Below are 23,340 nucleotides of genomic sequence, written 5' to 3'. Positions count from 1 at the left end.
TGCTTTAACTTATCCTCTTTTCTAATATGGATTTTGAAGACATTACTATAGAATACAAAATAATGTTACAAATCAAATAATATTGTAAACAGAACTTTTTTCTCCTTCTGTCTCCAGTTTACACAGAGTCAGATGTGAAAAAAGATTTTCATGTGGAAAATACTTTTTAAATTCCTTCAGGCATTTACATTTCAATAAAATATTAATGGTCATTAAATGTTCTGCAAAAGATATTGGAGAGCTACCTAAATTCTTTTTTCCTCTCAATAATATAACTTGCAACTCAAGGCAAAAAGGTTATTTATTTATTTTTATGTAATTATTCGATTCTTTAAATAGAATTCTTAATAACATTTTGGTTAGTGCTGTGTTTTTGCTTTTTTTTTTTTAATTGCTAATGGATCATATATTACAAAACTTGTACCACAGATGCATAATAGGAACAGTAAAACCAAGACCATGTGCTGCTTCAAAATATAAAAAGATAATTAAATTTAGACTATTTATATTGCTAGGGAAACTATTAGTTTAGTGGCTCCTCAGACTCAAGGAACAGAATCACTTATTCATAATACAATGTGTTTGGTTATTTTAATTTAGAGACTGGCTTAAAAAATTAAGTAAAAAAAAAAATAGATCTTTTTAAAGTGTATGTTTACATAAAGTTGCAAAGCCTTCTATGAGTATAAATAAATCTTAATGAAAATCCCAGAGAGTTCATCTGCTACGAGTGGATTACACCAGGATGTGGTTAGTGTAAATAAGATGAGAAATAGGTGTTGAGTAGACCGAATTAAATGTTGACCAATCTGCCAAGTTTATTACAAGAAAGCATAAGAATTACACACGAAAAAGCATGGTAGCATAATATGGAGAAAGTCTGCACTAGACTAGAGAGTCTTAATCCTCAAACAAAGGGTTTTGTCAATTTTCTCTGAGATTATTTTGCTATATCCCCAGATAATATATGGAGAAAATTGCACATATAGTCCCCTGGCTACTCACGTGCTTCTCTCTGGCTAAATAATTTGGGGGAAGTGAGAGGAGAAGGAAACATGATTTTGAATACTACCCTTTTCAGTTACTCCAACTGCTCCTGTGAATTTTACTTTTTTTTTTTTTTTTGAGAAAGAAAGAACAAAAGTGCTGAGAGATTTTGTTAGACAGATGGAAAGGCATCACAAATGGATTGAGGGAAAAGTAACTGAAGATCTTGATTCTTCAGCTGCTCCACGACCATCTATTCAAGAGTTGGGATCGACATGATGATCTTTAAGGTCCCATCTTCTATTAGATCCCTTCCAAACCAGTCTATGATTCTATGAGCACTGAAAACATGGCCCAGGCAGTCGGGTCCCTAAGAAGCACCGACAAAATCTCACTCAGAGTAAAAGCAAAAAAGCTTCCAATCAAGAAGCTGTTAGACCACAAGCAATGTAATGCTGAATGTAACTGACCTGGAAAGTCCACAAAAAATTCTGCAATTTTCTTTTCCTTAATTATGAATCTTTAAAATACATGACAAGTCATATTAGATAATAGATTTTTGATTTGCTTACTGTACTTATTCCAGATCTTTCTTCTATGCCAAGAATTTAATAAAATGAAGTTGGTTGTCACTAAGAAAATATCTTAATCACAAGGAATTTACAAAAGCCCATAGCAACATTGGGCCTCAGCAGGTTAAAATTAAGCATTAAATTTAATTTATATTAAGATAAATACATGTTGTTCTTGGAAGTTTCATCAAGTAGAGATGGAATTTGACAACTAAGGATGTGAAGAGGAAATACATTTTGGAATAATTTTTAATATGCATAATATTTTCTTTTTGGTGTTACTGACTTCTTACATCGAAAACAGTTGCATTTATTTTGGTCCTTAAATCTTCTTTACATTTACAAGTTAATACTTTAAAAGGTATCAGATAATAATCAAAACTTGCTGGTGTAGAACTGTAGCCTGTAGGACAATAGCCTGTTCCACTGTAGAGTTCAGCTACAATGAAAGATTTTACTTTGATACAAATTCTAATGAACACAAATGTGCTGACCTGCCAAAGCACTCCATCATGAGTCAGTCTTTATCCTTTACAGTTTACTGAAGATGTGGTTGTTTGTACCTGTATAGAGTGGTAAAGCTCTTATCCAGCTTTTTTCATCTTGTCACTTGACCACTCAATTCTTCCGTCCTGATCTGGACTCTGCTAACCTTGATCTTACATCTATTAAATATGGATGTTCTTCGAATCTCACTTTCACAGCTTTTACTTGTGCTCACCTTTCCATATTACCTCTACTCATTTACACAACATCAAATTTCCTTTTCTCACATTAGAACACCTACGAACACCTAAAGATCTTTCAACATCCACTTTTTTTTTTTTTTTTGGTGTACTTCCCTGATTTCTCTCCCCCCAGTGATGTTAACTTTGCACATTCAAGTTTCCCATAAATAATTTCCAGAGCATGAGAGAGATCTTTTCCATTTAAAATCCATTTATAACCTGCCTCATCCATAGTCCTGACAGACTACTATCAAGTTATTAGCACCTGTTACCATCAAGGCCACTGCTACCGGTAATTTACAGATTCCTGTATGTCACTACTGTAACTTCAACCCTTTGCTTCTGTCCTTGTTTTCCTGTTAAGTCGCTTCTTATGTTTTACCTAAATCTCGGACTTACATTTCTTTTGGGTACCATCACTGTCTATCCGGTACCTAGTACAATGAAGCTTTTTTTCCACCTGAATCTTCAATACTTCAATCATCAATACTTCAGCAAAATGAGTAATAATGATGCTCCTAAATCCAAGCTGGTGACGGATGGCTGCCTAATTCCAGATCATACTCAGGCCCTCATGAAGGTGCCTGAACTCCAATTATGACCGTTATTACAGAAGCCAAGAACATGCAGCACTCTCAGGTCAGAGGACATAACATGCAACGATTCTGTCTGACCACCAGCACTACAATACTGCAAACTTCAGAATAACAGCTCAAGGCTGGTCAATGAAGAAATTTTAGAATTAATACACACCTGACGCTACCACTTAGTCATTATTCCAGAGAGAAATGTTATTATGCCTTAGTTTGTCATTAAAGTAGCTGAATCCTGGCAGAGTGATCAGTGGCATCAAACCCGGGACCATATTGTAGATCTTCCTTCAGGGCTAGCCTACATCTCTTGTTTACAAAGATGGATTTTTTTGTTTGTTGGCTGTTTTATTTTTGTAGTTTTTCCTACTGCAAAATTTATCCAAGTATAATTGAAGGACTTTGGTGTGTGTTTGAGCATGATTTCCACACGTCCAACAATTTCGTAGCCAAAACCCCTAATAGACTTCTGGACATTCTGGAGACATCTGCTGTATATGTCGATATCTACCTCACAATTGATTCATAATGAATGCAATATGAATTTGAAACATACAATATTATACTTATTTCTGTAAGGAAACTCCCAAACAATATTAAGAATACGCTTTTTAACAACCTGTACTGGCTAAAAGCCATCCAGCAGTGAACAAAGATATTAGGTGCCAAAGTACACAATAGTGAAGTTGTTTTTCTGCATCCACTGACACAGGCCACGTATCATAAATTCTGCTGAAACAGATGCGGAAAGACTCTTTTGACTGGAAACAACACATCAGAAGTTCCTTCCATAGAATACAAATATCAGAGACAGAAATAAAGGATTATGCCATTCAATCCATCTCCCCAAGAACACACACTGTTCTTATGGGTTATTTTTAAAAGTGTTTTGTTCAGATGCAAGTTTACATATTTCTGTTAGAGCAAGATATTGGCAGAGAGAAACTAAATCAAAGATTCAGGTTGAAAAGGACAGCTTAATAACACAAAGTTGTAGACACATTTTTCTCTACTCCTTTCAGCAGTGTTTGGCCAAACTCCCATTGATCTCCCAGTTATTATTAGATAAAACATTCATCTGCCTTTTCACCACTCCTATAGCCACAGGCATCATGTTAAATAAGCTGCAATTGAACATGACATTTCATGTCAAGCTCAGCACTGCTAATGCAATTGCGATTGTCTCCAGAACAACCTGTAGCATGACCTCCCCTCTGATGTATGAGCTATATCTCTCTCTTTCTACACTATTCAATATTCCTAGCCCAAACAGGCTACTTGGCTAATATGGAATATCTTTGTTTACTCCATCCCATCTCCAAAGCAGGCTGTTAGTGCTCTTTCCTCAACACTGCTTTCTCTTCCTCTATTTGACAGAAATAGACCCACATCTGAAAAGTCCCACGTAAGAATAAAACTGATAATTTTTCCTGGGTTCAATGAGTTGGTTTTGGTTTTGTTTAATTTCTGAGGAAGAATAAAGAAAATTTATGCCCTTCCCCATGAAAGCTTCAAAAATCAAGAGCACAGTGTTGTCTGGCAATAGCACTGAGGTTTCAGACAGGAGGTGCAGTGCAGGGGAAAACAAGTGGAAGACTTCACTGAATTGCAAGAGCCCTGTGATTTCTGTTTCACAAGAACACACAAATAAAACTCTCTGAAAATGCATTCTGTGACAAAGAAAGATATATTTGTATCGAATTATGATCTTTCTAACCTACAGCACTGCAGATGGTAACAAGGGGAAAGTGCTAAGCACACTGTTGGAGTACAGTCACAGAAGAGCTGCTTTTAGGTTACTAAGTTTACTCAGAGTTCAGCAGCCTTGAATATCAGTGTTCTGGAACATTTTTTTCCCCCTATTTATAGACCTGCAGTAATGATGGAGAAACCCACTAGAGATCATGAAAAATGAGACTGTGACTTTGAAGAGAGAGAGTAGAATCCTATTACTCCTATTTCCAAGAAAGAATTGCAGGAGAGAAAAAAAGGAAGGACAACTTGAAATTTTTACAAACCGTCCACAGAAGGATGAGGTGGACGTCCAGGCAGGTAACATAATAAGTCAGTAATGCTGTTTTTTCATAGTTCTATAAAAGGTGAAAACATCTCTAGGCCCATCAACTTGGCTTGCTGTTACAAGGATAAATCACCTTAATTGTATCTGTAATGGGGACATGGTAATATTCGGGGTGTCTGATTGCCATTTCTTCATATAAGAAACTCTTAGATGGTTCTGTTGAAATGAATATAAAAATGTCAATGAATCTCAGTAATTACCATTGTAAATAGTCCTTTGTATGATTTTATGTTATTCTGGGGATAGAAAACCTAGTAAACATACTACACAGACATGAAATACTGCAAATGAATTGCTAGAAATATCTCGTCAATAGAACATACTCTCAGAAACCTAATGAAACTTAATTCTCACTTACAGATGGCAGAAAACAAGTAGCCAGCACCTTCATAGAATCACAGAATATCCCAAGTTGGAAGGGACCCACAAGGATTGTCAAGTCCAGCTCCTGGGTCCCTTCTATGATACTGCACCTTCAATGATAACTCAGACCTTTATACGTCTACAGACCTTTACACAGTAAATCCACAGAATATTTCCAGGATTTCCACCCTATTTAAATACCATTTGGGGACTAACCTCTGATTTATCCCTACGCTGTCCCTTGGAATAAAAAAGATTTCACCCTGTGCTCTAAGAGTTTCAGAAATTCCATGGAACACCATACAGAAATTAGGTGAATGCATTAATTCCACCAAGGACAAAACCTTACTCTTTTGTAACTGTTTCGGTGTTTTATATTGTCACTATTCACCACTGAGGGCTTTACACAGACAATTGATAGCTACAACAAAATCACAGAATGAATAGGATGTTGTTTATCCCATTGAAGGCTAAAACTCAGCTTGAAGGGATAATGCAAGGAGATTGAAACTTCTTTTTTTTCCCCCCTTCTTATCATTTTCAGCAATGTTGGATGAATAAACTTGAAGAAACAGGAAAAGAAATAACTTTTCCTAATTATGACAGCATACTGGAAGCCAAATCTCTGACACAATGCCTCTCACCAAATGCACCATAAAGAAACCTACAAGAACAAATTTGGCCTTTGATGCAACGGAAAGTAATCATGGATATGACTGATATGGCTTAATGGAGTCTAGTTCTCATCCTGGGGAAAAGGTAAAAATTCTTAGAAGTCTGAATCTGAAATAACACATGAAAGTCATGGTAGTCAATGACACACCAAAGCTTACATCACTGCTTACCAAGGAATCAAATGGGAAGCTTGACATTCAGTAACTTTGATTAAGAGGAACTCTGAGCTTTGTGAAAGCAAGGGACACCTTGTCCTCTTATTTGTGTTTTCTGTTTTTACCAGCATCTTTCTTGTTTCTTCAATTTAAGCCAACGTTTATTCCCTAAGAAGCTCACTTCTTTTAAACATTCTGTTTTGCCCTTAGTCACGACAAGCTATTGAATATACTCATTGGATAATTTGGTCCAGCTCAGCAAACCAGAGAATATTCCTGAAGGCCACTGGTTTGAAGTTATTATTTTCCCACTTTCCCCAATTCTTTGTTTATTCTGTGGCTCACAATCTTTTTCTTAAGTTTTTCTGTTTTTAAAAGAACTTACACTTTTATAAAACCCTTTGCCCACGGTCTTTCTATCTTCATTGCTAAATTTACAGACTGTAATCACATGAATTCTAAATTTGGAGCTTTTAATAATGGCCTCAAAGTGCTTTATAGCATTATTTTCTTTACAAGTTAAACAACAAATTGAATTATTTTGAATAGAAGCTTTCTGTATTAAAATGTTTCAGAACTGTTTAAGTAGATGATTACTACATAATTTTAGTAATGCATATAGAAAAAAATAAGTAAAACGTTATGTACAACTTAAGTCATAGCATTTTTATTATTATTATTATTATTACTTTGTATACTAAATAAATAGAAACTATGCTGAGCAGCCTGATGAAGAAAAACAATGTTAAAATCCAGGTATCTATTTAACTGTAGCAAGGAGAGATTATGTTGTACAGGCAGATCTGTTACCCAGTAAAATACAAGTGTTGTTCTTGTTGTTTTTGTTTTTAAGTAAAGCTAAGATGACTAAAAAAGATTTAAAAAAATGTCCTTGAGTTAAGATTGTCCTTGTATATCAGCTTCTTGAAAGAAAAACTTTGAAAATGGCAGGGTGGAAGAGCTTGTTAATAGTCTGTCTGCATTTTCTTTACAATGGTAATTCTATCAAGAGACTCTACACAGGTAGGTTTAGACTAGATTTTTTCTCCCCCCTCAACCATATTCTTATACTTAACACTGTATTCAGTCAAAAAGTCAATGCAAATGTAAAGGTGATGCCACCAGAGCACTGATTCCTGCATATTTCCTGGTAAAGGCCAGCAACTGACAAATTCTTTCTAGTACCAAGACAATTGTGGGAAAGGAGAAAATATTAAAGCCTTCTTCTAGCCACCACCTATTATTATTTTCCCTATATGGCAGCTTTTAGCCACTGCCCCAGGACTCTGCCCTCTCTAGCTGAGGGGACACCTACCTCCGAAGGTATAGATTTCTAATGTGTACACAAAAATACAGAGTCAGATTCTCATCTGACCTAAACTACTATAGTTTCATATAAGTTAATAATTTTGATACACTTCCACTAAGGGTCACGAATTTATGTTTCTTCAAACTATTTCATGAAATGTTTTCCAAACAAATATGAAAAAAAAAATCCTAGATAAATCTTAGAAGCAGAATAAGGGTAAAATAGGTGTCAAGACACTACAAACCTGTTTGTTCTTAACTTTCCACAAAAAAAAAAGGGGGGGGAGGGGAGGCAAAAAAACAGGAAGAAGAAAAAAGAAGGCAATAAAAATATTCAAAAATATATTTAAAACCAATGTCACCATTGAAAAACATCGTTAGTGTGGGAAATAATGGATTAGATACTTTTTAGTATTATGAAATTAGTTACAGTTCCTGATATACTTTCAGGTATCAGAAGTGAGGAATGTGCATTAACCATGCATAGGGCTTTTTTATATATTGAAAGAGAAATATTACTAAGTCATGTTAGGCAGTAAATAAATAATACAGCAGTGCATAACTGTGCTACATGTAATTTCTATATGTTAGCATGTGAAGAATCTGTTTTTTCAGCCAATGCACTGGAACTTAGCAACAGGAAACCATGATACCTGCCAAAATTGTTAGGCTGCAAAAAGATCTCTTCAGAAATTATTTTTCAGTAGGCTCAACATTACAGCCATCCCCACCCCCAAGAGAGATGGAGAAAATGAGATGTCAGAAATCAACAGAGCCAATATAGATTTGATGCAGCACCTGACAGCAGTTATGTTAATAGCACTTCCTTGTTCTACTGTCCAAAAAAAAAAAAAAACTAAAAAAAAAAACCTCTGTCAAAGTTCCTGATGCAACTGGGACACCATCTCACTACAGTCATCTCATCTTCAGATGAAAACCTGACAAAAAATCGGTGTTAAAGAAAATGGGGAGTTAAGCTTTCCAATTTACCAGGGAGTTCAATTCTCCAGGAATCTATGAACCAAACTTAAGTCAGAGCAAACATTAGTTTGTTGCAACTTCTTTGAGCCAATTGGACATATGATGTTCTATTAAAATTTCAGAACAGCTGATCACAAGGCGTTTAAGGAGGCTTGATCCCAGTTCCCATTCTGTTTCACTGAGCATTAAACATTGTATTTCTATTCTCCTAAAAACATTCTACCCAGATAAGTTTTGTATTTCATCAAAGATATTTTAAGCCAACATCAAAAGATGAACAGAAAAAGAAAATAATTCTACTTACTTCAAAGCCTTTCTGCTTAAATGCCATAATTGAACGTCAAATTTGTTGGGGAATTATTTCTGCTTACCTCAAACACTTATATGAGCAATTTTAGCCAGGAAGCAGAAATATATTGCTATGGGGTCAATCAACACACTAATGTCTCCATTATATTAAATATAGGAAGTGAACACAGACTCTTTCAGAGAAAATTAACATCCTCCTACTAGATAGCAAGAAAGCTAATACGCATGTTGCCAGCTAAATTAATATACTTTTTTTTTTTTTTTCAATTGTGAGTTTTGTTATGTAATTCCTCTGATGGTTAAAAAGGCTGATGTCAATTCATGTTAAGAGAAGGAAAGAGGATGGTCATGAGAAGAGCTGGGTAATTTATATTTATTTTATTTTTCAAGTCAGTATTCATTTGGGAGGAGAGAAGGGGTGAATTCATAAAGAAGTCAGCTGTTAATTGTTATTTGAAACGAAATACATTTGAAAACTATAGGTATTATTTACACTCAGATTTTAAATACTTTTTGAAATTTTCTACAGAAATTTCTCTATATTTAAGTTCCAAAAAAGATAAGAAACTACCAGAAAACAAAGCACATAAAGGTTAGTCAAGCTGACCATGTGGTTCTTATTTTGCTTTTCACTTTGCCAGGTAGACCGAATCAGAAGTACTGGGTTGCTCTGATCTGCACATTTTTTATTATTATTTTATAAACACTATAGGCACACCAATTTTTCTATTTTAATGAGGAAAGTTGCTTTATCTTTCTGCACTGGGCAGAAATACTGTAGCACCTGGGCAGAGGAATTCTGTTCTTATTTTAGCCTTTTTTAACATTGTGAATATTGAGAATATTTGCTTGCATTTTGTTTATTTAAAATTTATTAGAAAATTAAGTCTGATAATATAGTATGCTTGCACATTTCCTAAGGTTATGGCTAGAAATTGCAGACCCTTTTACTGTCCGAATCTCCCACAAAAACACCGTTGGGTGCACTTGGAATACACAAGAACCCACAGAATGGAAAAGCTATCTTTCACAAGAGCAGATCAAAGGTCAGAAATACTTCAAAGGTGACTTCATTCCCACTAAGTAAGATTTGCCAGGGTCTGGTATCTGTGAGGAAGACAAAGATGAACAATGAAGGAAGCCTGGAAGAGCGTCTATGGAAAGTTGGTCTTTGTTTAAGAAGCATTATTATTCTCCAGGAAAGCAGAAGAATAAACCATAACCACCACACGTAATGTCTAAAATCAGCTTTTCTAGATCTAGATTTAACAAAGGTGACTGTGATAATATCCTGACATTAATACAATATCTCACATTAAAGAGATCCAGCATGCTTTTCACAGTTGATCTATACGGGACTAACTTCCACCACTGAATGAAAATACTATGACAATATCACAACATCATACCACAGAAAGTTGACAAATATCTCACCAACCCTGTAAGGCTTGTTGTGGGGAGGCACTATGTCCTGGTTTCAGCTGGAACAGAGTTAGCACCGCAACAGCTACTAGGAAGAAAGCTGTATTTTGGACTGAGGAGAACGCTGCTGCTAACACACCGCTGTTTCTGAGCAGAGCAGTGCTCACACAGGGCCAAGGACTTCTCAGCTTCTTGCACTGCCCTGCCAGCAAGGAGGCTGGGGGTGCACAAGGAGCTGTGAAAGGACAGAACCAGGACAGCTGGCCCACAGTAGCTGAAGGGATGTCCCACACCACGTGGCGTTGTGGTGAACAATGAAACTGAGGGGAGTTGAACAGGAGGGTTTCAGCACATAGAGGTACATAGGGTCCTGACTTCACCTTCACACACTTAAGAGACCCACTGCTGTGCGTTCTTACCATGTTCTTCAACTTCTATTTTTCCAAATACATGCAGGTATTTAGGAGTAATTTTATTAACTTAATGTGAAAACATCACTGAGATAGACATGGCTAGACTGAATGAGTGACATTGAAGAACACTGACAAGAGGAAAGTATACCTTCTGAATAAAGGAACGTGAGGCTTACATGACAAATGTATCTTAGTTTTGAAGTCAGGAATTTTAAAAAAATCTAAACAGATGATCTAAAGAAATTAATTTAAGCCAATTAATATCTAAACTATTTAACCTAACTACCCAGTGTACAGTATCTATCCAAAGGCTGCATGCAGTTTATTACTTGGAGACCCCAAGAACAACTAAGTGAAATAATTCTGCATGATGAACCAATTCCCTACATGGCTGCTGAACCCACGAATGAAACGAAAGGGAAAAATAAAGGCCTCACAATTCTAAGTCACCCCTTTGCACACTTTTCTCAGTTTTGCCTCATCAACTGTCCTATTGTAGTGATTTTTTTTAAAATGTTATTTTGTTGGCTTTGACCAGCCAATAGGATAGTTCATTTAATGCAATTAGAAAAGAAACCAAACACTTCTGTATTTATTCGCTTGAATTAGATTGAAGTGGTTTAATTTTTGTTGTTTTTTTTGTTTGTTTGTTTTTCCCTCAACTCAGTATATTTATAAACCAATACTAATCCTGCCCAGAAATGGTCTCTGACAGTTCCCGATGCTTTATTTGGTGAAGGATCAGATGCAAAAGGCCATTGTCTCAGTAGACAATTCAGATTTCATTAGTGAAAAGGACAGGCATGTACGAATATCTGTCCTTACATAAACTCAGTAAACTGCACGAAATTATGCTTTATGTTGGGAGCACTAACTTTCCAAATCCACAGGGACTCGATTACAAAAATACCAGAGATCTTCTGGGTCCCCTTGGAGAGTGTTTTCTGTTTACATTTCATTTTCTCTGTGCCAGAGGCACAAGACAGTTGCAGGGAAAAACAGCAGCTCTGCCATCCCACACGTCTTTGCAATCAGCCTTATCATTGATTTAGCCATAATTTCCTTGTAAACTTCTTCAGAAATCATTTATCCATTTTGGCAAGCATGCCTTAAGTGTAACATATAAAACCTGAATACACAAGAGCATTTTAATTCTAAAACCAATGCAAAAGTTTTCTCCTTACACTACTAATTACGTATGTCAGAAATGCACACAGTTAAGCTACTGCTGAACCGAGCTGACTTGCAAGAAGCTTTGATGACAACACAAACCACAGAAGTGTTTCAGTAAGTTCAATGACACCATCAGAACTGCATGGTGGCAGGGGCTTTATGCTTTCCCTAGGTGTTACACACTTTATTTGCAAACTAGGATAATCTGAGTGCCACGCAGATCTTTGCATTGGACTCACGTGAATATTTAGGTGAAACTGGTCAATAAAGATCTCTTTGCTACCAAAGAGAATAAATATTCACATGAAGCTGGTCAATAAAGATCTCTTTGGTAGCAATTCTGAAAAATTTCATCTGCATCAGACCACAATATTCTCCCTGAGTACTAATGAAATCAGTAACAGGTGCACAAGCTAAATCATTTTGATATAAGAGAAGATTCTGGGTGTATGAATCTTATACTGAAAGGCAGGGCCACATAGAGCTATTTATATTAATTTTAACTAAGTCACATGAGAAAAAGGAAAACATAAGAAATGCTTCAGAAAAACACTGAGCAAGAAATACAAATATTAGTTTCCCTTTGGATGAAAAAATTAAAAAACAAACAAAAAACAACAGTTAAAAGAGTAAAACCTGTTATTTCTCCTCAGTGTAAACAAATTATACTGAAGCTAAAACAAAATCACTGACCATGCATGCAAATAAGTCTCCCAGGCTGGCCAGTGCTTCAAATGAATCCATTGATAACTTTTATGGAGTCCATCACACTTTTGCATGCACTTCTAAGTTTATATATTGTTATTTTATATTCTTAAAAAAGCTACCATTATTTTCCATATGGTATTTTATTTTGTGTTCTGCATTGCACAAGCTCGTCTTATAAGACTGAATTAATCTGTCACAATATAGTTCTTTTTTCAGTCTGTTTTCCTTTCACTTTAATAAAAAAATTAAAAATCCTCTTTTACGTCATTTATTCTTATCAATATAAGGTGACTTTTTAAAAAATATGCACCTAAAGAAGTAATTAGGTACTGCTTTCCTGTGATTTTGCTATGATAAAATTATCAAATCCTACTGGAAAATTAGAGAACCCAAAAAAACTAAATAGAGGATACTATAAAAGCACATATATACAGACCTTTTAGGAATGTATTTGCAGATAAAAGCTGTATTGACATGACTTTTGGTGATGCTTAACCATTGTAAACTGAGTATTCAGCACCCCAAATTCAGTTTTCTAGAAGCAGCTCGTCTCTGTGCACAACAGAGGAACTCAAAGCCTTTTAGTGGAGTTACTCAACATCTTTCACATGAGAGCAAAATGAGGTCCCAGTGCTTAAGACAAAGGACAGTTAAACTTCTCATGGGAGATACAGCCTTTTTTCTGCAGAGACTATTGGATTCCAAATAGTGAGCTGAGCATATAAAAGAGCCAGCAACTCCAGAATTACATAAATATTGTGCCATCTTTTGAAGCACTGAAATCCAGTGTGTAATCTACCTTCAGCAGATGTTGTCTCATCTTCAAATTGTTTCCATCAGAGAATTGTTGTGGGTGGATGGGCTCTATAGATATGCAAATACCCCTTTGAGTGTGTGAGTATATAAAAGTGAGTGTATACACACATTTTATTATAAAAATTTATACACACACAGACAAATAAAGGTTTCCTCAGTTCCTAGTTCCAAAGTTTTAGTTTCTGTACCTCTAAACTGGTAACACCTGCTTTGAAAGAAGTTCTTCAGCTTGGTTATTTGTGGAATATTTGAAATATGTCATGTGAGGTGACAAATAACCTTCATTGTTAACCTTCATCAATAGCTCAATTAATTGTAATTGCTTATTTAACTTCATGACTTCTTAATAGGACACATTCTGGTTTTGGTTTTGCTTTTTTGTTTTGTGTAAGAAAGCACTGGAATAAGCAGGCATGGTTACCCATGGATGTTTATTCTTGTGATCTTTTCTTTTACCTCTTAGTTTAGGTTTCTCAGTAATTATGACAGACATTTTTAGTTAAACATACAGGCTGACTTAGAAACCCAGTTTACTTAGAAAATATTAAGCAAGAGAACCTGTAGGCATCAGAATGTCCTGAAATCAACGTCTTAACATATATGTATGTGTCACCGTATCGTAACTAAAATAAAGATCCATGCTTTTTCACCTCTACTTCAAGGACGCATTAAATTGCTCTCCAAGTAACATGAATCGTAGTGCATGTGCACACAAATACATGCACATTCTTTTGCAGTCCTGGAGATGTCTGAATGTCTCACACCTACAGTTCTGTCAGTATCCTGTATCACATCACCCAGGATAGATATATAAAGCTAGTAAGAAGACTAAAGAAAAAAAAAAGACATTAGGAGCATTGCCTGAGGCAGTGCATTTACTAACTCAAGCTTTTTGATTATTCATTGAACTGGTTCACCTTTCATGATTGATTTGGTCAGATAACTACCTATGGCAAATATTATTTGAAAAAGTAGGAAAAATATTTGTGCTTTTCTGGAGATGAATAGTCAAAACACCTACTGTGCTGCCTATCAACAGACACGTAAACACAGCTATATTTGCAAGCAGTCAGCTTCTATCCACCCCCAGGTCACAGTCTACACATACAGTTTGCACACTTGCTGCAAACAAGATCTGAGCTATGTCCCTGGAGGACAGTAACTGTGTTCTCCACCTGAGTGAAGGAGCCTGTCCCCACCAACCACATGAAATTGAAAGCCTAAAATTGTGTGGGTTTTTTTGTTTGTTTTTGCAGAGATGCTATTTTTTTGGTAGCTGTTCTGTAGGTATTTCTAAAGCTGTCCAGAGAAAGTAAATTCTGTCCTTACTTCCAGTATTTTTCCTTCTCTTCTTTCATACTGATAATTGCTTTTTTCATCTCTCAGCCACTCAAGACCATAGTATCTCCATTTCATCTTTGTTCTCCTGCCCTAATCTCACATATTTTACAGGCTCCAGCTACTTGTTCCACTGCAACAGCTTTAAACTTTATCCTATTTTCTCTTCCTTGCACTTCAATCTACAGTATTCCATTTGAATAATATATCATTATACATTAAACTAACGCCCCTGCTACTCAGGCACATTTACATTACTTATCCTTTCTGAAAATCTGTACAGGTGGTATTTTTCATTAGTTCCAGAACTGAATCTGATCTATGGCTATATCTTCTATTTTTGCAGTACTTGCTTGATACAGTATCTAAATAATAGATTATTGCTTCTGCTAGGTAAGGTGTTGGTTCAACAATTTTCCTTAATTGTAATGATTCTGATGGAGTGCCATGTTCTTGGTTGAAGAGCCAGACAGGTGGGGGGGGGAGGGGGGACTCATAAAAAACAAAGTGATACATTAAAAGGGGCTCCACTAGTGTCAGATGCTCTTAATTGGCTTAGATTATACACTTAATGTATACGTTTAGATCCCCCCAAAATTACAATGTGTTAAACTATGCATACATTTGAAGTGCAACACAAGTCCCGATGTGGAAACACTTTTTACTTTCACAGATGACAGATTAAACAGTTGTTTTTTTAATGTGGAGAATAGGCAAATGGGAAGCACATAAATTAGGTGACTATTTTTCATGATGAAAACCATGTCTCTGTGGCAGTGAGATACACCATTACCTGGGTACTTCACAAGGGCACTAATCACTCTGTACACATCTGCTGTCAGTAAAGGATGTAAGACATTCTTCCTATTTATTTCACTTCATGTATTCATCAAAAATCCACAGACTGTAACATCCACTCTTTTGCTAATAAGATTCAGACCCTGCTGATAGGAGTTGACATTTCCTTTTCCACAACTAATTTCTATACTGGTAAGTAAGCGACAGAAAGATAGTTCTGAAATTTCTAACCCTCAACCCCACGTTCCTTCTGGAAAAGGTGCCATCTGAACAACATGGATTACTCTTGTATTCAGTTCAAGTGCTGATGATCTTAACTTTTTTTATATAACTGCAAAAATATAATATAGGATATGCTACGGAAACAACATGTGATGTGATCAGTAATACACTTTTAATGCCGGATATTTAAAGTGATTTCACATTTATAGTTGTCAATGCTAATGTCATTCTCTGAGGAGAAAACAGACACTGGCACTAAGCCATGGGTTGTTTCTTCATTTGCTTTTTTTTACTCTCTTACTTTTCATTTTAGATGCACAACAGGTGCTTGTGGGAAAACCACTATACTAACCTAATCGTACTCACCATGATAAAATGCTAAGAGGCAACGCAGGGAGGAGAATGACAAAATTCATTCGCATAGTTTGCACTGCAGTTTTTATTTAGTTCATGAAGAAAGGCCTGTGAGGCTTACAAAACTGTCAAAAACTGTAAGCATAAAGGACTGTTTGGTATTTCTTAGAGTACTAAGTAAAGGTCCTTTGGATTCTGAGCTAAAGCCAAACTAACAAAGTCAGTCTTCACAGCCTTGAGAGTTATCTTTGGAGGGGAAGAGTGGTGTGAGTAAACCACACTAACTTAAAAAGAGTTTCAGTCACTTCATTAAAAGAAATAACTCATTTGGCTAATGCTGAATGGACTGCCCAAATCCTATTTCCAGACTGCATTCAACTGCAGCCACACAAGACTCCTGTTGTAAATTCTAAGATAAATATACACACAAAAACATAATATATTTTGCCATTTGGCAGAAATTCCCAAGCACTTACAAAAAGCTCTTGGTTACCACTAACTCCTTCGAGATTTATACACCTGACATGTAAAAGTACTATGTCCATATAATATACGCATGAAATAGTTCAGTGTTCTCTGCTACCTTGGTTGATGCTAGTATCTTGTTTCAATATATACTCAAAAGAGTTTTCTAGAATGTTTGTGGTTTGCTCATTAAATTACATAAATACTTTCTAAATCAGATTAATGTGCGTACTACCCAGATCAGATAGCTTCCTTGACTCACTAAAAATAACTATTCATTAAAGCAGAAAGAGTAAAACAAATCCAGAAGGAACGACTGAGGAAAAACCTTTGCCAAAAACAAACAAAAACTGTTAAGGGTGTTTACCTTGGACGCAGAAGGCTGTATTACAGCACCCAGGGTGCTGTGAAGCCCAGGCGGCAGCAGCTCCCTGTCAGCCCAGCCCCAGGCAGCAGCAGCACCCTGGTCAGCCGGCACCCATCCTGTGTCCCCAGTGGGAGCAGGGTGGGCCAGGATCAGGGCTGCAGGTTCAGCTGGGAGCCCAGACTGGGAGACAAGCCCATGTTGATAAGGCAGGGCCAGCGAGAGTAGCCGGGTCAAACACAGCCCATAGCCAGGCAGAGAGGCCCAGCTGCGCGGCAGCAGTTGCTACAACCCAGGTGGGCCTAGCACAAGGGCCTGGGCCCAAAGCAGCTGCCATGGGATGGGGCAGGCCCTGCCCAGGCCTCACCACAGTGCTGCTGGGGAACCTCACCCCAAGGCCACTGCGTAAGGGGGCAGCTCTCGGCTGCACTGGCTCTGGGCCCCCCAGAGTAAAACACCCAGAGGGGTAAGCACCTGGGGCCAAGCACTAGATACCTTCCAGCCTGTGCATGTATTGTGCTATTTAGCCTACTCTGGGATAGAGTTTTCCTTTCTCTACATGCTCCACTCGCTCCTCACACAAATATTTTTAAAAACCCTGAAGAGAAAACTCAAACTTTCGAAAAGTGCTTTGGGATATTATGCTATTCAAGGTAAAGTAAATACATCAAGAGAGAACACTGCCTTCCACCCTGATCCCTGGGTGGAAGGGATAACTAGTAATTAGTCATCAGGGATAACGGCCAATCTACCACTGAAGACCAGAATACCTTTATCCATCAATAAAAGATCTTCAGACACACACATTATCTTTGCACCTGATAATAACAAAATATATGAATCAATATACAGGTGGGGATGCAGAAGGCAATCCTAGGAGTTGATCTGCAGCCCTTGAGTCCAACTTACAAATAACATTTTATTATTTTCTCTTTAGAATATTTAAAGCCATGAAGATGGAAAATTTATTCCTAATGGGGAAAGTCAGCTCCTGAAAATGAGTTTTAACTTCAGTTCACGTAAGGAATTAATAGAGAGAGAGAAAAAAAAAAAAAAAAGGTACAAATCCCTCATCAGTTCCATTTGATCAGAGAAAAAGCCCTTCTATGCATTCACACACATAACTTTTTCTTCTTTCCTGTCCCAAACTCCCCAAGATAAGTTTTCCAGACTTGTTGTTAGAAACATGGTGGCTTTAATTTGTCACACAGTCTTTTTTTATATATGAAGTTATCTTAGGAACATGCTGTTTACCCTAGCAAAATGTTATAACTGAAAGGAAGTCTTTCCTCTGCAGTAGGTGTTAAATAACCATATAACTGCATTTCCTCACATGCTGAAATTTTCACATTGAAAACTACTAACTTATGAAAACAACCAAATATATGCACAATTAAAAAGAAAATAATACTTTTTTTTTTTTTTTAATTATTTCTCCCAGCATTAGACTTATGGATTTCAACATACTGTTGTAGCTGTTGTAGTCCTGACAGTTCTCACTTTCAAAAGAGTAATTGAAGAACCCTTTTAGGAAATTAAATAAGGTCTCATGGTCCTGAATTTTTACCCTCACACAGACCATTAGACTCACCTTCCTCCTTTTCAGTTTGATGCTGTCAACATAGATACCAGCTAGACAGTCATGGATTTTGTCACAATTATAAAATGATGGTCTGTCTATACATAATTCTCTTCTCTTGCATGTGCAAAATCATGAGCTGCCTTACTGTGTGTACTGTTAAGTAGCTTACCCGAATCTGTCATAGTGGCAAAAAGAATACTAAGCAAAAAGATAACACAAAATTAAAATAAATAAGTGGACATAGCCAGGAAAAGCTTTTCATGTACAATTAACTGAGTCACCCCAACTACAACACCAATGAGATGAGGCAGCCATGAGCTGGAAAATATGAACACCCTTCTAGCCAGTGTTACTGTTGGTCTCCTGGGTGGCTCCCAAGAACATCAGGTGCTCTGCTCCTAAACAGTGGCCAACATCTATTCCTAAATCTTTGGGGTTAGCTATAGCCAGGGTTGGGTGAGGCTGGCAGTCTGATCTGCCCACAGTGATGCTGTGCTACACCTTTCCAACAGTTTCAGTTATTGTTCTCTCAGTTGTTGTCCATAGCTATGGTCATGGTTCATTACCCTCAGGTCTTGTTTGCATTGCCTTACCATACTTAGTCTGTTTGTTTTAGCTCCTGACCAAGGCACAGATGCATTGCATGTCACTTGGCATATTAGATTTACAGTAATAAAATTTGTAGTAATAAAGAATGAAGTTTTCAAACAGTAATTATTTGATATTTTAGTACAAGCTGCTTTCTTTCACTTTGCCATATAGGCTACTGGTATTTGTTTCCATTTTTACTCCAACACAAGAAAAGTTATTTTTCATCAATTTTGTGCAAGCTAGATTTCATGTTTTTTGTAGTAAAAGAGCCCAGTAGCACTTTTGGACATGATCCATAAGTCCTTGAAGGCTGCTTCCAAGGCAGAAACCAGAGTAATCTAGTAACTATGACTCAGAGCAACCTGCACACTCAATACAACTTCCAGACCACCAGAGGACAGTTCTTTATAGATATAACACTTTAAATAATTTCAAGTTATTATGGTCAAGTGAGTTTAAATACTGACTGGGCTTACTACTGTCAGAAACATGGAACAAATTCTTCCACATCCCCAGTGAGAGGTAAACCAAAATGCTAAGCTATATAGAATGTAACCTGGACACAAAGGAAAGAATGACAATTTTCTGGTAAGAGGTTAATCTGGAAATTCACTAGGCAGCAGGTCACAACACAGCACGAAACCTACAAAACTATTTTTTATTCAGATTTGGCATCAGATGCTGAGCTAGAGGCTCAACTTGAAAGTTACTCTGCATATTCTATTGCTTCTTCATACTATATAGCACACCAGCTTTCTTAAATGATGCCCAAACTTCTAACATATGCATTAACATTTTGCACTTAGTGAGGACATTAACACTTACCACATTTTAACATTCATTTTGTTTGGAAAATGTTTGATTGCATTATTATTCCAGCTGTCTCCTTTCCTTGTACATATCCCCAGAGTATTATTACACAAAGGCAGATGAAGTAAAATGAAGTGACACAGAACTGGCTGTTAGCTCTCTACTAGCAACATATTTCATTGCTCCACTGATACAGAAGTTAAGTGCCCTTTGGTGCAGCTGTCAGGTAGATCTAAAGCCCGTGTTAAAATATCTAATGTGTCTTTGGAGATAAGCACTTAGGGAGGCAGAAAGCTTGTTACCAAGTGGAAACATCTTTTAGAGACATTTCTGTATACAATATGCTTTTCAACTAAGCAATCAAACTCTACTTCACAAAACTTTCTTCTGTTTCAAATACATTTCAAAAGCCTAGTCTAGATCTGTCCTTCATTCTGGCAACTCATTTTGAAAGAATTTTTATTGTTACCAAAATATTTTGTTGAGGGCTCTTTTTCCACTTTGTTCATCTGAAGCAGCTTTTTGCACTAACTGAAAAGCTATTTTTTTTTCCACCTGAGATTTGTAGAATTTTCTTTTTGGATGTAAGAGACAATGAAAAGTTGATGATTAAAAACAAAATCTGCAAAAAGCAAGCATACATGCATTATCTAATCTCCTTATTTATCAAAAAAAAAAAAATCACAACATGGACTATAAACCAAGAAGGTAAGTAGTTCTGTAGATTAGAATCTAGAGCTGTACGTCCCAAAATGTCCCACATCATTTTACAACTCATGTTCTAATCTTAACATTATCATTTGTCTTCTGCCAATATTGCCTAAAGGAACATTCCAGTTACTAAAAATAAATATAATAAACAAAAGTGTAATAAACTGAGAAAATTGCACCCTTGAACTTTGGAATTTTATACCCTACAACCATGTAGTCAACAATTTCAGCTAATACATGGTGTAATATGCTTTGATCAGCTTACAGTACCTGCACTCTAAAACAGTGCAAGCATGATACCATTCTGATGAGCAAAACAATATTTGGGTGATGAAATAGCAAATAAATGATTTTGCTTTGCTTGTCTGAACCGCTTTCAGATGCGTAGTTTCTCTTAGTTATTGAATTTATTCATTCGAATGCAGGTCAATATCTTCACTGCATAGCCTTTAGCTTCCAACAAAACCTCTTCCTGATTGTGTCATTGAGCACTTTTAGATTGTGTCACTTAGGTATTGGCTGTATTGGAAGTGCTTCAGAAGAATTTTAAGACAAAATATTTGACAGAGAAAAAGGAGGAACAAGATTCCTTGTCCTGCTCCTCCCTCTAAAAACATTTTAAAAGTCAAAACATACTGAACTAACATATCATGTAGTCTGAAGAACATCACTATTTCCACCCTTTCAACTACAGGATACATCGTGACCTAGAATTTAGTGGTATCACAATCTTTAAGCTATCCTTCTAAACCTTCTGTTATGTTCAATGCTATCTCCAGTACACCAGATTAGAAAGCATCTTCAACAATAACCTCACTCACAAGAGTCTTATTCTTTTGTAAAGATAACTCTTCAAAAAACTCATATACATGAGTTCTAGACAGGTTTGAAAGGTACTGGTCCGAACAAGTCGAGACAGCAGCAGCATGCCAGCCAGAATAATTATCGCACAACTGAGGAATTTTATGCTTTTCTGTCATTTTAGGAAGATATACATCTTTAACACATATGTTAACACAGATACCATAAATACTATATCATAAATATACCATATATATATCATATATATATATAATATATCATAAATAAAGCAGATATATTTTAAGTTAAAGACTGCTTTTCTACTACCAGAAAATTTGTAGCTGACAATCACTGTGATAGTCAAGGACTACAACAGCCATTACCAAGAACAATGCCCTGTATTCTTCAACAATATGCTGTATTGTTTATTAGAAACCCTGTACCAGGAACAAAGAGGTTTTGACTAAGCTGACAGTAATATACCACTCTTCCAATAGAAAGTCCTGCCTACAAAAGTCCCAAACCGATCCTGCGTGGGCTTCCAACTGGCACCAGCTCTTCAAGTACTGTTCCAGTATGGGTTCCCACAGAATGGACCACAGGGTCCATCCATCATGAGCTGCAGCTCCTGTGGGGACTCTCCCTGGGCTACAGCCTCCTCTAGGTCACATCCGCCTGCTCCACTATGGTCTCCTCCACGGGCTGCAGCATGGAGATCTGCTCTGCTGTGGTACTCATGGGCCACACGGAAACTTCTGCTCTGCTGCCTGGAGCACCTCCTGCCCTCCTTCTGCACTGATCTTGGAGTCTGCAGGTCTGTTGCTCACTCCTTGCTCTCCCAGCTGTGGTGGTACAGCATTTCTTTCCCTTTCTTAAATCTGCTCTCACAGAGGCACAAACAACATCAATTACTGGCTTGGCTCTGGCCAGCGGCAGGTCCCTTTTGGAGCTGGCCAAAACTGGCTCTTATGGGACAGCTTCTGGATTCTCTCACAGAGGCTACCCTTGCAGCTCCCCACTACCAAAACTTTGCCGTGTAAACCCAATACACAGACTCAACACGTAGAACAGGATCAACACAAAAGATAGACCAAAAGCATGACACAGCAAGCAATGATCTGTCTTTACTCCATATTTAACCCTTTCTCCAGTACCTGCAATTTGTCTCCCACTGATGATCCAGTGGTAACAAAAACTACATGAAAGTTCTCCACAAAACATGTCACTATTTTTAACGGAAAGGATATATTGAAAGACAAGTCAGCTATGAACTTTGATTTGCAGTCCACTTTCCAAAGGTAGAATCTGAGTTCTGCTTTGTTTTCAACCAAATTCTAAGCTTGCTAACAGAGCCCCACTTAATTTTTCTGCTACTTAAAAAAATAAAATAAAATAAAATAATAATTAAAAAAAACACTTGATAGGCCTCTCCCACTCCTTTTTTTTGGTGACATACAATGCAAGAGAAGATTGCATTTAAATGTAACGAATAGATTCATAATATTCTAAGGAGGCCCCAGAAAGATGCTTGTGTTTTAAACTCTGTGCTTTGCTGGTCTACATACAACCTTTGGGTCACAGAGCATAATGAGCTAGACTGAACTAGCAACCAACATTCCTATGATGTAGGTCAGACAAGGACTAAAAGCCCAGGGCTGAACTTAAATGGAGATCCAGGTCCAATGGGCAGGGATTTAGGGGGTGGATGCCCCAGGTGAGGACCATTAGGGCTATTAGTGTACTGAAGACCCCGACATGGATATTCTTAGCTACCTGCACATTTGGGAAAACTACTTGTGTTTATTTAAACTGTAATCATTTACCTGCTTCCCAGTGTACCTCATTGGAGTTAGTCACGATAGACCTTCTGATTTGGAGGTAACCTAATAATCAGCAGTAATTCCACAGATGTTTTGCCATTGAAAGATAGATACTCCAGACTAGGCTACCTGACTGGGAGATCTCCCTGGAGTTTCTTGAAACAGCAGTGAAGATATAAATACTCTTGTACTTATCTATACCAC

The 23,340-nt window shown here is 36.9% G+C and overlaps 1 protein-coding gene across 12 annotated transcripts in view; it reads right to left on the bottom strand.

Moving 5' to 3' along the window:
- Nucleotides 1-23,340, bottom strand: part of LRRC4C (leucine rich repeat containing 4C) — a 515,374-nt gene that overhangs the window by 161,112 nt on the left and 330,922 nt on the right. The window contains exon 1 of one of the 12 annotated variants that reach the window (XM_080594589.1): nucleotides 16,825-21,569. The exons of the other annotated variants lie outside the window; for them this stretch is intronic. The gene's annotated coding sequence lies outside the window, so the exon portion shown is untranslated. Of the gene's footprint in view, nucleotides 1-16,824; nucleotides 21,570-23,340 lie in introns of those variants that run through there. 12 annotated transcript variants of the gene reach the window in all.

The sequence above is a fragment of the Anser brachyrhynchus genome (assembly GCF_964034855.1).
Source record: "Anser brachyrhynchus genome assembly, chromosome: 5".
Taxonomy (NCBI): domain Eukaryota; kingdom Metazoa; phylum Chordata; class Aves; order Anseriformes; family Anatidae; genus Anser; species Anser brachyrhynchus.
The sequence above is the reverse complement of the archived record's forward strand: the minus strand, read 5'-3'. Positions and strand labels throughout refer to the sequence as shown.